This window comes from Epargyreus clarus, unplaced genomic scaffold (genome assembly GCF_041222505.1).
Source record: "Epargyreus clarus isolate Ecla_fem2 unplaced genomic scaffold, WU_Ecla_fem_2.2 ptg000029l, whole genome shotgun sequence".
NCBI classification, from domain to species: domain Eukaryota; kingdom Metazoa; phylum Arthropoda; class Insecta; order Lepidoptera; family Hesperiidae; genus Epargyreus; species Epargyreus clarus.
In genome coordinates, this window is record NW_027332235.1 from 3,914,886 (window position 1) to 3,930,228 (window position 15,343).

Here is a 15,343-nt window from a genome sequence, read left to right on the forward strand (position 1 = left end):
ATTTGTCTGTTATATCATATTTTTTTTACGCGGGCGAAGCCGCGGGGTTCTGCTAGTTTATTATAAAATATATTTTATTCGATATTATTCATACAGAAAACGTGAAAAATATTAGAATTTTCTCGTGTTGCGTAGATTTTTTGTGTGTATTTTTACTGAAGTGTGATCGCATTATACAAATAAACCTAGTGATTTACACCCCACTTACATAATTCATAATACGAATTATAACTCAAGTGATATACATTATTAATGCCTAGCCTCGAACTAAAAAACTGAACTAGAGGCGTTAACAAAGGCCGTGCTTCTAATATTGTAATGAGGCTGTTAGAACATTATCATTAGGTCCGTATTGATTACCATCACAAAGGCCTATGATAATGAGGCCGTGTCATCTTGGCCCTAAGTGATTCTTAATGATTCAGAGACTTATCGCTGTATTGATGTTTTATACATTGAGTTCGAATCAGTCCTTTGTGCTTTGATATTCAAACCGATTTCGCTTACGATTGCTTCAGTCTGTACATAGTTTCATACACTTTATAGGTTGTATTTGAAGGTGGTAGAACCCTTTGTGGTTCGACTCCGGCGGCACCACCGGCACACCTATTTGTGCCTAATAACAGCAGTGTTAGGCGCTGCTGTAAACCGTTTTGCAGGGTGTGGTAAGGGAGACAGACTTTCCCGAGGCGTTTCAGCTCAGTCCCCAGGGTTACGCCGCATCTGTGGCTGACCTATCTGGGGTTGATTACAGATGTCCAAGGGCGGCAGTAGCCACTTACCATCAGGTGGACTGCATGGTCGTCTGCTACTCCTATATTGTAAAAAAAAGGTAGGTATAAAAAAGATCTGTTTACCACGACACGCGTCCGACACGATTTACGTCGGTCGATGTAAATGAGCCCTAATTGCGATACAATGAAGAGTTCTACCTATTATATCAGCCCTATGGTAGCGTTGTTTCTCACTCATTTTACAAAAGAAATACGTTTATCGAACCCGTTACCGAATGTCACAGTCCACCTTCAAACATAATCAACTAGCACTTAGCAATAAATATAAAAAAAAACCCACCAATTCGCTCACCTTGGCCAGCGCGGTAGACTATGGCCTAATTTTTCCAATTCTAAGAGGAGACCCGCGCCCAGCAGTGGGACAGTAATGGGTTGATGAGGATGATTATAAAACACCCAACTGCTTAAAAATATAGTATAAGACATTCCCACAATTTAAGTGAATCCAACACCTTATATGTAAAGAAGTAAGACAAACATACCCGCATAAATATGTTCGAATAACATTATTCTCCTCGGGTACAAATAACAATGAATACCTACTCCAAAAACATTACTCTCTACAGTCGAGAAGAACTCTGTATAAACAACTCATTCTTAATTCACGAACATCTAACCCGGGGTTGATTATGAAAACAATCAGCCGGCATCGCTTGACCCTCAAAATTGAGTGCGACAGTGCTTCAGTCGTAAAGTTGCTCGTTTACATGACAAAGTCTCGTTCGAGGCTCTTACGATGTGATTATCCGGTCCTGAAACTACCATGGACTCTCGAACCAAAGTCGATTTCGATTGTAACTCGATAATACTTTTTTCTGTTTATTATATTGTAGAATTAGCATTTAACTGCACTAAGTAGACGAGCAAATAGAAGTGATTTCTTGATAGTTTGCAAACTATACGCGAATTCCCGCAATTCGTTAAAGATGGCGCCACAATAACATCGCAATTTAAGTAGCAAAAAGTCTACTGATAAGCACACGAATCGATAAATCATATTGCTGTTTTAAATTTAACTTTTAATTTAGTAATTTATATGCGTCAGTTGTGACCTTAATGTTTGTACCGTGGCTACGCATGATCGCAACCATTGCGACACTAGCGTACGGACATACATTTATATGGCCAATAACCATATGTAACCGACGCTGTTACCATAGAAATCGTAACTTGATTTTGTGTTTGGTAAATTATCCTTGAACTGCATTGCATTGTAATGTTATACTACATCACGTTTGGCAGCGAATGTTGTAACCTTAAAAGGATTTTTTTATAACAATTAAGTAGCAAACGAGCAGGCAGTTCACCCGGTAAGCGGCCACCTTCATGCATCCATCTGGCCGGCCATCTGTAATTAACCCCAGACAGGATAGAAGTTCCATTTGAGGTAATCCACAGATGCATTGCTATATTTTAGTACTATTTAATTTGTAATACGTTGTATAATCTACATTAACATACCCTTAACAAATATAAAAAGTTTAACATTACTGTTATTAGATAGACACAAGTAGCCATGATACGAGTACTTCTATAGTCAAAACACAAATAAACCATTTTGTGAGATACATATGGCGGTGGTACTTCTGTAGTCGAATCACGAATTTCATTTTCTGTGGCTTGTTTTTGAAAACAATGGTAGTGGTTGTGTGTAATGACGCGTCGAGTTGATGTCGAGCACGGCTTAATGTCGCGGAGTACAGCCGGAGCGATCCCGAAACACTGTCGTTTGAGATCATAAACGCACTTCTTTTTAACCGACTTCAAAAAAGGAGGAGGTTTCTCAATTCGACCGTATATATATTTTTTTTTTTTTTTTTTATGTTTGTTCGGCGATTTTTTCACGATGCCGCGACCGATCGACATGATTCATACACCATTGTATGTGGCTAGTTTCACAGGGGGTCCCATTTCGAGGAAATTTGAAAATTTCCGCCAGTTTTCCCGGAAAAATGGAAAAACCCGATTTCATATAAACTTGAATAAGTCGAGTATTTCTTAACCAATTTTAATTTTCTTTTTTTCATATGAAAGAGAGTTTCGTTGCGGTACTTTCCTACCTTAACATTAGTATGCTCTGATGATTAGAATTTAAGTTATGTGGTGGAACTCATCATCACTACCCCTGCTTTTTACATATTTTATGACAACTTACCTTCTGCCCACTCAATTCTCATGAAACTTAAAATGAACATTGAGTATCTAGGTTAACATGATATGATGGAAAATTTGACCTTCAACTCTTCAACCCTAGTAATGCAGAAGTGCCTCCTGCCTCAACCATACAAGTTAGGCATTTGGAACTTATGGATATTTAATAAAATCGATAAGTTGAGATACATGATGGAAAATTTGACCTTCTACTCTTCAACTCTGATAATGCAGAGGTGCCTCCTGCCTCAACCATACAAGTTAGCCATTTGATGCTTATGAATATTCAATAAGGTTGATAGGTAGAGATATATGATGGAAAATTTGACCTTCTACTCTTCAACTCTGATAATGCAGAAGTGCCTCCTGCCTCACTCATACAAGTTAGGCATTTGGAGCTTACGAATATATGATGAGGTCTTTGAGTAGAGACATATGATGGAAGATATGACCTTCAATTCTTCAATCCTGATGATGCAGATGTGCCTCCCATGTAAAGTATATAGAATATACATTTGTTGTAATGAAGTTGCTAGACAGAGGCATATGATGAAAAAATTGACCTTCAACTCCTTTTTCTTTTCTTAACTATTGAATTAATGTAAATTGGACCGGTTCACTCGCAGAGTTTTACCACCTAGTTTGATTTATTTACTTATCTGTTCCTACCTAACCTAGCCAATAATTAGTATCTCATAAAGCCTCGCCTATAGTGTTTCGTATTGAATTGGTTAGGTTAGGTTGGAACATATAAGACAATGTAAAACTAAGCGAGAAGGGCGCGGCAGCGCCCTGCGAGCGGGTGGGTCCAATCCGTATGAATTCAGACATTACCTTTATTCATGATCACCTTTATACAATTTTACATAATATTAATACAAACGTTAGCATATCATCACTAAAAAGGGTGAAAAAAAAAATATTGGCGCTCATATTGGACACGCTGTTTACGCCGTTATCAAACGAAATATATTGAGCGCCGACTTCAGAAATATGTACTAAACCAACATGTATTTCAATTATTTTTTACTTTGTAGTGACATAGAAGTCGGTTTTATTTTTTTGTTAAAATTTTTTTTCGCAAATTGTCGGTTTTTATTTGAAAGTAAAAAAAAAACTACTATTTTATGAAAAATAATGATAAGAAGTATATGCAGGTGCAAATAGTGACCAAAACTCCAAATTCTTTTTGAAGTATCATGGAATCTGAATTAAGTACTTCCAACCCCAAATTAATTTATTATTTTTGGCATATTATTTAAAATTAATTATATATTTATACCTATTTATAAAACTTACTTATTCGTGCTGTTATGTTTAAAAAATTGTAAATCCGTAATTGGCTGTAAGAAATACTATATAAGAAATGTATTTGTATGATTTTAAGAGCTGTGGATTTTGTAATAATTGAATAAATAAAATAAAAAAAATAAAAAAATACCCGATCTGTCAGCCTGATGAAATATTTCTTATAATAAAAATCTTTCTTACCACATCCTTCAAACCAAAACGCTGCTGTTGCACTTGGGACAAATTATAGAAATACATAGGTGGGTGTCACCTGTTCTAAAGCCTTGAAAAACTTATAAAAATACCCAGAATAGCTTGAAACAACAGACTGATCGCTTATTTATTATGCATACTGTTTCTGTCCAGTGAATTGGGTCAATCAGCTACCACTCTGTGGCTGGCCTGATTCGCGTGACTAATCTATTAGTCAAACACATTACAATGACAATCGTTTGTAAACGCTGACAATTATTGCAGTTTCTAATTTTCAACTCAATGAAGGTGTGGTTTGCATCACGCGGCACTACCGCCACACCAATTTCTACTTTTTGTTAACGAGGGGGAAACCTTCAAAAGGTACCCGATGCCGTGGGAGCTACACAGGATTATGTGGGACTCTTACCGCACTAAAACCCCCCCGGGTTCCGCTCAGGTGAGCTTAACACTCGCCGGACCGTCTGGTGCGTACGACGGTATGCGACCACACATACCGCCGTCCTTCCCGGGGCCGTTGGCCGGGCGTTCGAGCTCCCACTCTTGCCACTCAAGACCCCAGAAGCCCCCTTTTAGTCGCCTCTTACGACAGGCAGGGGATAGCGTAGCGTAGCGTAGTGTTAAGCACTGCTGTGTTCTGTTTTGAAGCGTGTGGTAAGGGACACATACGTAACTGAGGCATTCCAGCTTAGTCCTCAGCAGTAGTGGCGCACTACGGGATATAACATAAAATGTAGACGAGCCTATTTCGGATTGTAACATGTGAAAATATTTTACGTCCATTCTTAAAAAATAATCTATCCAGTGTTTACTCTATCAAAAATGTATGTTTGAAAATTTTCCCTATAAGCGATATATTATGTACAACACATTATTATCTACTATAAAATATGGTTATCAAACCACTGACTTATGATTTTTTTAAGTTCATTTACGTAAGTCAATCTTACAAAAACAAAAAAAAGTCTAATAAATTTGTCTTACCGTACTGCCAATAAATATTACCGGGGATTAAGCAGAGTGGGTGGTAATGGCCAAAAATGGCGAATTGTGCATTAAATTGAATAATTCGCGGCAAGGCGGACGGCTCACCCAAATGAGATTCTGGATAAGCTTCGTTCCATTTAGAAAAAAATTGGGGCTTATAACGTTCAGGAACAAAAGCCTATTAACGGATGGGCCTGTCTACAATTTTGGGGAAACGCCTGCTTGCACTATTTTTGGGATTTTAAAGGTTTGTGTTGCAGTGGTTATTTTAGTGGTTTACGGGAATTACAATTTAACAGTCCCGGGTTCATTTTTCGGTCAGGTAGATAAGTAAATTTAAAATTTCATATTCCTGAATTGAAGTTTCTTGTCACAGTTAAAGGGAAAATTTGAGAAAACCTTCTTTTTATTATATAGGTATAGAAGGAGTAGAAGACAAGCGTGCAGTCCAGTGTGGTGCAGTCCGGACGGAGTTGGACCGCCTCGGATAAGTATTACTTCAAACCTGACACCCTTCAAACACCCTGACATCTGTCAAACCTGACATTTTTTGGATTCCGTTTCCAAAGGTTAAAAGCAGAACCCTATTACCAAGCCTCCGCTGTCTGTACGCCTGTTACAGGGCACTATCTCCTGAACCCTAATAAATAGACATTAATTTGATTTTTGTTTTGACAGAGTATGTATAATGGTGGTAACACTTCAATGGCTGCTACAATAACAAATACTAAAAAAAATGGTGGTACGGAACCCTGCAAGTTCGACTTGCACTCGGACAATTATTCTACGAATACGCTCTGAAACAGCATGGTGGAACACACTCCATGTCTTCCCTAGATTAAAGGAAAGATTTGTTACCATCAGATATAACGATTATTTTATTTTTATAACAATTGCTTATATTAGTTATAGGCTCAAACAAGATCGGCCTCGTAGAACTAAACCAAGCGTAGAAAGGTGATTCACAATTCAGGTGGGTAGTCCCTCATGTATTGATAAATATTCGATTTGCTTGCAGCCCGGATAGGAATTGCACTCACTTGAGCAATAATCTAATACGTTACCCCGCGCTATTGAAGGCACGTATGATAGGATTGTGGTGTATTGGCACATTGGGTAATGCAATGATATGTTACGAAAGTAATTGGATGCATCTGCATAAATAAACAAATGTTATGTGGTATTTTCCAGCGTTTGTTCTTAATTTTTGTTTTTGAATTTTGTTTTGTGCATGTGTCTAAGAATCTATGTCGATCAACGTCATATTATCATATTACAAGTTTATATTGGTTTCTTTCGATCTTCCCCTTGCAATGAAAACTTAGGTTTTTAACTCTTTACTTAAAATTTAAGCCCATTAAATATAAAATCCATATCATTAGCACCGTATTGTGCTGAATTTCGGTAGAACTAAAATTCTATTTTAGGTTGATCACAAATGTTCATGAGTGGCAATGTAGTCATTTTGTTACTTTAATTTTATGTGTAATATAAAAAGTTTTTAAAAACATTTTTTTATTTAAACTAAACTGAAAATAAGACTCATAAAATAAAATAATAAATTACTATTCTGTTTCTATAAATATGTTACGTATTAATTATGGGCAAAAGCTAATGGACGGATGCGAATGAACCTCGGCGAACTTTACATGGGTCTACATCGCATCTTAAGCGCCACGCATTATACTAAGATCGGTGCATTCAGATGGGGCGAGCGACATCTATAGTCTGATTCATAATTAGGTGTCCAAAATGTAAACAAAGGTGTTGACCTATCAAGAAAATACGTTACAAATGGTAGTTTCTTATTTTTGACAATATTAAATTAATACAACACTAATAAAATAATAATTTAAATAAATTAAGATCAATTCACATTTTCTAATATTTATATTACCTCAATTTCGTTCCATATCGTTTATGGTAGAAAATTAAAATGTGATAATGGCAACACAGTCACCACCATTTTTAAGTTTCGTAGCTGATGTTATTAATTTTCGTGATTGTAATCGAACTCGAATGTATTATCGTTTTCATAGCGCGTTTTTTAAATTGTGAATAATTGTAAAGTTTTAGTTTTTTGTTGAGTTTGTTAAAGTTTTTGTTTCTTATTAATTTTGATAGTGACATTTGTTTGTTTACATTTTGGACACCTAATTATGAATCAGACTATAGTGTGCTGCGATTGAGACTTATCCGCGGTGGATGGCTGTAAGCAGGCTGCTTTCTAGCACATTCTATCATAAATTCACTAATATCAGCAGAGAAGACATATTATGGCATTTGTTCACTGAACTTCACACCACTGCTGCCTTCCAGCACCATTATTAGTAATACATTGCTAGTTAAATAAAGGTTTTTAAAATAAAAATTATATTCTATAATTGCCTTCCCACTTTCACAGAAATGAGTTGTTCTAGGCCGTCACCACAATGCTTTAGCATACCAACATCCGACATCTCCACTATATGATGAGAGGAACATTACTTAAGGCGCATTACGTATTCCGCGCGGCGTACACTCCTGACTGGAAAACGTTCCGCCGTTCCGAGTTGCAGCGCTGTTCGTCTCAGCTGTGTAAGCGAAATAGTGAAATATGCAAAAATGTATCGGGACCAGTAGCGACAAGTGCCTTTTCCCTGTCTTATTGAATTTCGGGTGTCTTTTTACAATACTTTAGAAGATACCCAAAGATTTGCGAAGGGGCTTCATAATATAAATGTCAAATAGTGGAACGTGCAGTCATGTTATAGTGACTAGTGTCAATTAGTGGAACATTTTTAATATTGTATCCTGTGAAATACCCTTAGTATGAGTTTTTACGTTTTTTCGAAAATGACTGTTTTTGTATTTGTTTCCGTATTTCCCATACATCAAATCAGTTCTGATACAGTCCGTATGGGCAAATACGTAAACAAATACAAAAACAGTCATTTTTGTAAAAACGTCAAAATTCATACTGAGGGTACTGTTTACTAAATTAAGTAACGTCGATCGAGAGCAAGATGGGTGAGTGAGTGAGATAGGTTACACCGGCGTGATTTTGATGTGATGACTGGTAATCCATCAATTTCGGTTATCATCATTGAAAAGCAGTGGTTAAACCATGTCGGAGGCGTTTGTGGCAGTATTGTGGCACCACCGCAGCACCTATTTCCGCCGAATAACAGCAGTATTAAGCGCTGCCATTTTCTGGTTTGAAGAGTGCGGTAACGGAAACATACTTTTTCAGGGTATTTCAGCTAAGCCGTCAGGGATAGCGGCGCATCTACAGCCGACTTCAGAAATCTTATTTGGGCTTGATTACAGCTGTTCTTAGCGATAGTATAGTCCGCGCCAAACTGCTAGTCCGCTCTGAATATAGAAACGAGTCGCGTCGAATAGCAAATTGTAAATATTATCGGAACGAAGACAGCGCGGGACCCCTCCCGGCACCCGTCCGCTGCCCGCTCTCGCCCACGGGTACATAGCTGCGTTAGTATGACCTTACGTTGCTACGGAATATATGCTTGTAGTTGTGCGCAACAACTTCAGAGCGGACTAGTAGTTTGGCGCGAACTATAACCACTTAATCAATCAATCAACATTTACTAACAAAACACCATCACCCACACAATATTCTGATACAAATTGAATCCTTGTCTCCAATCGATCCTATCGGAACAAGATCATGTAATCGTTTAAGCCGTAATTAACTCAGGAGTCACGCACGTGACGCCGTCACGCTGTGCTGGATTAAGGGCCACATGTTTAATCCTTGTGTAGTGACGTCCTTCGTAAATATACGTTAGGAAATAGGATACAGTGTGTAAGAAAGTCATGTGTTAGTAAGGAACTTTGTAGTTCGACTTCACCACAACAGCTATTTTTGCTACTCGTATAAAGCGCATCGCAGCTCAGCTTGTAGCGCATAAGTTTAAGTGTTTTGTATGAAGGAAGCTCGGCATTCCAAAATGTCCAATATGTAAACAAAGAAATGTCACTGTCAAAATTAACAAGTAACCAAAACTTTAACAAACTCAACAAAAAACGAAAACTTTAACAAGTATGCACAATTTAACAAACGCGCTATGAAAACGAAAAAATATTCGAGTTTGATCACAATCACGAAAATGAATAATATCAGCTACGAAACTTAATCAAAAATGACGGCACAAGAAATGTTTTGGATTCCGATTGTGTTACCATTATCACATTTTGATTTTCTACCATAAATATTGTTTTTTATTATTATTACTGTTATTTATGTTGTATAACTTTAATATCGTCAAAAATAAGAAACTACCATTTGAAACGTATTTTCTTGATAGGTCCTTTACATTTTGGACACCTAATTATGAATCAGACTATAGTTCTTCTTAGGACTTCTTAGGTCCGTTTTTATAGGAACGCAGAAGTGGCCGACCTCAGTCAGGACTTTGACGAAGTGATTTGATTTGATTTGACTTATACGCGCATGATAAAGACAGTAGTGTCTAGGAGAACCTTTTACCCTTAGATTGCGATCAAGTTTCGGCCACCAGGCTATTACTGCTATTTCTACAGTAACAAGTCTTCAATTATGGAACCCTTATCTAAATTACAAAAAGACGAACCCAGTAACAAATGGCATTAAGTGGCTCAATTAATCGAAGTAAGTATAGTATTGTTTCCGGCATCATTCGTCTTGCCTTACGTCCAATTTGTGTGATTCGCGCCTCGATTTACTCCACATAGGGTGTTTTGCTTAATGCGTTTTTTACTACACACGACACGATTCATACGACGACAAATCGTGTGGAAAGAAAGCTCCAGATTTTTTTTGACGACCCGCGTGGTGGAGCCGGCACCAGTCCGGTCTGACGCGCAGAGTCCCGGCTTCAATCCCCAGCCAGACAGATATCTGAATGATAAATTTAGATTTCTATTTCTGGGACTTTCTGGGTGTTTATATATTCATTGATGTATGGCTATGTCACCCACGAAAGTGGGTTGTGAGTGTAGAAAGCGTTTATATCTCACCCTATTGTTATAAATGGTTCGGAAAAAGTAGCTTCTAAAAATTTAGATTTTCACTGCAATTTGCAATACAATTTCTTGGCCTTATAAGGTGGAATACACACAATTTTAATAGTTCAATGCTGCAGTGCAGGATGATTTACCTTTGGGCTTTGCGCTGGTAGCCCTCGAGTTAGTCTCAAAGGAATTAAATCCTATATTGAAATTTGGAACACTTATTTGTATCACTATTTCAATTACTATCATATTCTAGTTACATCTTCTACTCTTACTACCTTTTACTTGTATTAACTTCTTTGTTCCCACCTTACTACAACACTATCAGCTATTACCGAAATAAACTATTGCTCTATACTCAAGCACAACGTAGTTTGTAGCAGGTACAATAAATAAACTAGTAAGTATACCTATTGTACGCGTCCATTTGTCAGGCTCAGCGTCCAATTTGGGTGACTCCTAAGTACTGACTGATTTACCTCCTACTTCTTATTTAGGGGTAAAATACGGTTTCGAATTGGTTTTCTTGAAATACGAACTAAAATTGATCGACTCAATTATGTGATTGAACATGAATTAATATAAATAAAGTTGAAAAAAGTTCTTGGTAACTTCAGTTGCAAGCCAGAAATAATTATACTATGTGTTTCTTTTTTTAAATTAATTTGTATATCATATTTTATAGGACTGGTGAATCAGAGAAGTGTGATGGAGTACGGTCCAGTGCTTCCACAATTGTGGCATATAGTTTTGGGAAAAGATTTAAGGTCAGTAATGGGGAAAAAGTTTGGATCAAAGAATAATTTCTTTTTAGGAAATAATTACATTTATTATAAGAGATAGGTGCTATGAGACGCAGGCGTCTGCTAATATGCTTACAAGTGTAACATTTGTATTTCTGTCTCAAATGGTAATTATGCTTATTGCTTATCTTCAATAGTTACATTGTATAGCAATGCGATACGCCATCCTTATTCACCACAAGCGAGTGACGAGAAAAGAGTAAATAAAATAATCTCTCTCGTTGAAGGATGGTTGTTAATATAATGGTAGAACCCTTTGTGTCACCTATTTCTGCCTTATTACGGGAATATCTGCTGTGTTTGGGTTTGAAGGGTGTGGTTAGCGGACAATTATCCGAGGCGTTCCAACTTATTCCTCAGGGGTAGAAACGCATCTGAAGGCTCAGGTAGGGCGGGCTATAATCGCACCTAGGGTTAATTACAAATGTTGGCGGCAGTAGCCACTTACCATCAGGTGGACGGCATGCTCTTCTGGTACTCCTATATTATAAAAATAAATACGTGTGGCACTCGGAGAATGTCGCGGTAAAGCTATTGCATAGCATTTTTTATCAACTTATGCAATTACAATTATATATTTATTTTATTTATGCAGTATGCAAAAAGTCATTAACCCGTCAACTGGCGTGTGCGCCCCGGGACGCACAGATCGCTACTAAAAAGTATCATCGCTGTGCCGGTCGGAGTGGGGGGGTGTTAGGTTTTTTCGTTACGGAATTTCTGGATTCGGTCTCCACGCTCAAGGCCCGCGATAGAAGTTATGCAATAGCTTAAAAATGCCAAAGTACCAATAATGCAAAGTAACCTATGTCTGATACCACAACCATTGATTGGTGTCCTGATATCTATGGTGTTTCAAACACAAACTCAAACAAGGTCAATCTGTTTTGATGTTCATATTTTATTGTTCGTTTGATACTACTTAGTGAGACAATATCCTCATAAGTAACTTCAAACTGACATGCCTGACACGAATACAGTGGTGTAATTGAAATTTTCACACTGTTCGGTTATGTCGCAGGGAGATGGTAAAATCGGGTAGAACAGAATGCGTCGAAGAATTTACTTGTTCATATTGCTGATATTTGTGTCCCTTAAATCTCGGGATTCAAATAGACCAATGGTGTCTGCTGTGTTGCCTATCCCGGAGTCTCTCTCTCTCTCTCTCCTTGGGCACTGGTTACCTTTTTAGGCTTTTCAGTCTCGTGAAAAAAAGAGATGGTGTTTTTGGCATAATGTTGACCTGAAAACAAATAAATAATCACTTCAAACTTTGACCAATTCCAACCGGTATTCGCTGTGGCTCATAAAGCTCAACCATTAAAATATTTCTTAAATAAATCCACATGAGTGATTTCTGTCACTCCTGGATATCTGCAATCTACCTCAAATAGTACAAGAGTTTTTAGGTCTATCAAAGATTTATTGCAGCAATTTACACTGTACCAAAGGTCGAAATATATCAATCTCTTCCTACTAGAAATTGCAAAATTTCGAAGTTTGGCAGGAAAAAATGGGTGGATTGGTTATTTATAAGGGACGTTAGTCAATCGAAACATAGCAACTGTAGCTCTGTTTAACGATAATACGCGTTAAACTTATACGTTTTAGTGAAAAGTGATATAGGAGGGCAACAGTAACTGATATATCATTATTATGATATCTGCTCACGACTTAAGCACATTAATATTTTACGATTAAAACATAGACGTTTTCGAATGTGCCGGAATCTACAACGCCACTACGACATACTAGTGTACTTTGTAACACATAACTACTTACTTTCAGCGGAACCTCGTTTCACTTTTAGTGTTTACTCGATTTCTGTAAAAGTGTAGTCTTTGTGTATGAAACGACAGTATTAACTTAGTGATTTTTGTGTAGTGTTTGTGTATCTACATTCGCGTGTTTTACTGTTTGAAGGGATAAGTTATCTATTATTTATGTTATCTTTGGAGTTGTCGGTAATGTAACTTTTTACTTATAACTACTTTATTAAGTGAGTATGAAAATTGTAGCTTCACTGACATTTTATCTAGATGCATGGTAGTGCGTGCACCAAATTCTGGGATCTCATTTACTTTTTGCAGGTGGTAGAACCCTTTGTGGTTCGACTCCGGCGGCACCACCGCCACTGCTGCGTTCCGTTTTGAAGGGTGTGGTAAGTGAGACTTACTTTTTCGAGGCGTCCCAGCTTAGTCCTCAGGGGTAGCGACGCATCTGTGGCCGACCTCAGGTAGGAATATCTAATCCTATCTGGGGTTGATTACAGATGTCCAAGGGCGGCAGTAGCCACTTACCATCAGGTGGACTGCATGATCGTCTGCCACTCCTATAGTATAAAAAAGTAACTATGAAAATTGTACCTTCAATGACATTTAATTTCATCTCGATGTACGCTAGTGTGTCCACTAAATTCCGGAACTTTTATACTAATTCGATATAAATACTACCTATGCTAATTTTCTAAACGGCTGAACCAATTTAAATAAGATTTTGTGAGCGTTTATAGTTAGTTCTGGCTTGAAACGTAGGATAGATACAAAGATGGAATAGGAACTTATAAAATAAATCAAATCAAAATATTTTAAAGGCAAAGAAGATTCATATAGAACTATTTTTGAACGTCAATCTAATCGACCAACTCCTTGGAAATTTGTCTATAAGAGAAGAAAGGACGAAATAAACTCCAGAACACGCGTATTCTAAAAAATCTTTTAGACTTGATAGATGGCGCTATTACCGAGATATATTTTCTTTTTGTGATAGAAAGTCTGACCACTCTAGTGTAGTGTAAATAAAATATTAAAGTAAATCCGTAATCTGGTAACATTTGTAGCAGAGTTTCCAAAAGCACTATCTGATGAGGCCATCTATCGCAGTCTCCAGCAATAACTCCTCAAGGATCCATCGGCTGGAATGAGGGCGGACGCCATTGCGTTATTTATGCACGCGCCTACACGGAGATCACCGCGCCCTGAAACTGATTGAATTCACAGCCTGAGACTTGGTCATAAGCAGAGCGACAAGAGTAGCGGGTAGCGGAAGAAAGGCTTAAAACAAACAATGCGTTATTTTTTCGTCTCCACGTGGGCGCGGAACAACTGTTTTGAAAAAAAGTGCATATGTGAATGTATTAACATATTGTCATTTTGAAAAAAAGAAGTAGATTACATATAAATGTAGTTTTATGTCATTTTTTCCTGATTATCTGCGAAAGAAATAATGCATGTAGTATTATCTTGATAATAGAAACAAATGAAATGAAATCGAATGAAATCTTACAATATTTACAATATATGTAAATCTGGTCGCTTCAATAATTATTTTACAGAAAAATGTGGTTATACTTCTGTTTTATTCCCTTTCATAATTCCATACGCTTTTTACGATCATACATAAGAACGTCTGCCTTACCGCACTAGGATTCTCGCTCCGCTTGTTAATAAGGTAATGGTCTTACCCTCAGTTATTCTGCTGTCGTACATTATTCACTCAGGAGAGCCACACGCATCCCCATCCTGCCTCTCAGTGTTACTTGAGATAATAATTTACACTTCTTTTGATTATTTCCTTGCATTTCGCGTTTTATTTGCAATCTTTATTCCTGGTTCAACTACCTTTTAAAATAGGAACACTCAGTAAATATGTCCAGTATTGATAATCAGATTGTCCAATGTTTTGTCTAAAATTTGAAAATGTCTAATTGCAAAAATTCGATCTTTAGTAAAATTTGAGTCTATTGAATATTAATAACTATATTTAATGTATCTGTGTTCTCTGCCAGGAAATGGGATATAGCAGTTCGTGACCAAAGCTAATGTATTTTTTAAGTATTTCGTATTTACTATTTACTAACTTTAAAAAAAAAATTGATTTGTGTACATTTACATTAATTAATTAACTAGCCCTTTTGTATTTTACTAAGTTAAACGCCTAACCAGTTCATGGTTGCAATAAAAATGTTTTAAGTTTTGTCTATTCAAACAATAAGTCAGTAAAATGCAGTGATAGATAGCGTAGTGGTTACAACACGGTCTCTCGATAGAGGGGTCCGAGGTTCGAATATCAGGCACCTCTTATTTTTCGTGAATGTGTGCGTATTACAAA

General features: G+C 37.1%; 1 long non-coding RNA gene across 1 annotated transcript; it reads left to right on the forward strand.

Moving 5' to 3' along the window:
* The first annotated feature begins 7,845 nt into the window (after positions 1-7,845).
* Positions 7,846-14,187, forward strand: LOC140754596 (uncharacterized). Its single transcript, XR_012103680.1, has 3 exons — positions 7,846-8,012; positions 11,116-11,197; positions 14,073-14,187. It is a non-coding gene; the product is annotated as an uncharacterized LOC140754596 (long non-coding RNA).
* The last annotated feature ends 1,156 nt before the right edge of the window (positions 14,188-15,343 follow it).